We start from the raw sequence: 1,838 nt of genomic DNA on the forward strand, positions 1-1,838 counted from the left end.
TAAGAACATGAAAATAGAAAACACATAAAACATACAACGATTTACATTGTTTGACCTAAAGCTTACATTCACGGGTGAAAATGAACAAAAACTTCCACTATTATTAAAAGAAATTGCAATCTTAGAACTCTTAAATCCCAAAGTCCCAATTACACAAAAAAAAAAGACTCAATTTTTAGTCAAAAGCTCTTCTTATATATTTTCCTAATTACATAGGAAGATTGCATATCAAAAACTAATTGTATAATTATCAAAGATACTTATTCCTAAAAAAAAGATCTCATAACAAGATATTTCCTTTATGATAATAAGAAACTCTTTTACAAAAATATATATTATTTGGAAACTATCCACGATGTTCTAATTGACTCAAAAATAAAATATGAGACGCTTTCCAACACTTATCATAAAAATTGATATTTTAACTCACACACAAAATGATTGAAGTTTAATGGAACTTTCATAATACCAAAATTATTTCTTTAAAATCAAATCTTCAACTTTAGCTTCAATATTTAGTTAAAGCTAAAATAAGAAACTATCCACACAAGGCTATGAAGCTCTTATTGGATTTGAAAAATAAGCATTTAGCTTTTAAGATCTATTAAAACAATGGTTGGACTATGTATGTAACGTTACATTATTGAAAGGTACACTAATAAGGATGTGTCACATTTTAGACTCATTACTTTGTACGTTATATATAGTTTTATTACTTCATACATTAGTCTCATTATTGTGTACTTAATATCATTATTTTGTAGTTTGATCTTGTATGTTTGTCCCTTGATTCTATATATTTATATTCTCATTTAATGGTCCAAATTTTACTATATACTTGAATGGTTCAGATAAAAAATTTGGTATGACAGTAAATTGGTACCATAGGTTTTGTTTTTCGTTTTTTGTTTTCTTAAGAAAACAAATAAGCCATTAGCTTTTGATAATTAAAACATGCCCTTTGGCCACATTTTGCATATGCTATTGCTATTGAGATTAAAATTAAAGTTAAAACTGCAATTTAAAGGATGATCATTAAAACAATATTAAACACAAACAACTTCTAATATAAACTAAAAAAATGCTTTTTCGATAAGCAACATTATCTTTAACGAAGTTTGCAAAAATTTCAAACTATATCTTATTTTTCACTTATTTTTTCCGAATAAGACACCACTTATGATTAAATAACGACAAAACACATTTTTATAATATTTTAAGCAAAACTTAATATCGAAGAGAAATATAATATTATGATTTTTTTAATTAATTTTTGAAAATAAAATCCGAAATGACACCTATAATCTTATTGAATCAATCCTAATATAATAAAATATTAACTAAATGTTAAACGACTTCCTATGTAATCTAAGAAGCAAACTTCTATGAGAAGTTTTCTTTATAATACATTATTTTTTTATAATTAAAATATCTTTTAGTAAAATTATTTGCGTAAGCTCTTACATCACATTTGAGTTTTTAGCAATTGAAAATTCTTTTTTATATTTAATAGAAACTTTTGTATTTATTTGATTAATTTTATTAAAGAAGATTAAATTTTAGGAAATAACTTAATATGAAGTCAAAAAAATATTATTAATATTGTTTTTCATAGATATTTCATTTTTGCTTCAACATTAAGTTATTGGACACGAAACTATTTTATTAGAAATTTATGATTTTGATTTTGACTTCTTTTGAGGGAAAAAAAAAAAACAAACAACAAAAAGGCCTATGAGAAGCTTTTACGCGGATAACGGGATAAGAGGGTGGGCCAATGGGGCTTAAGGCTGAAGCTTCATTGAGGAGGTGGACCCCACTTCTTGAGGGCAGAAATG

The sequence above is a fragment of the Vitis vinifera genome, chromosome 14 (assembly GCF_030704535.1).
Source record: "Vitis vinifera cultivar Pinot Noir 40024 chromosome 14, ASM3070453v1".
NCBI lineage: Eukaryota > Viridiplantae > Streptophyta > Magnoliopsida > Vitales > Vitaceae > Vitis > Vitis vinifera.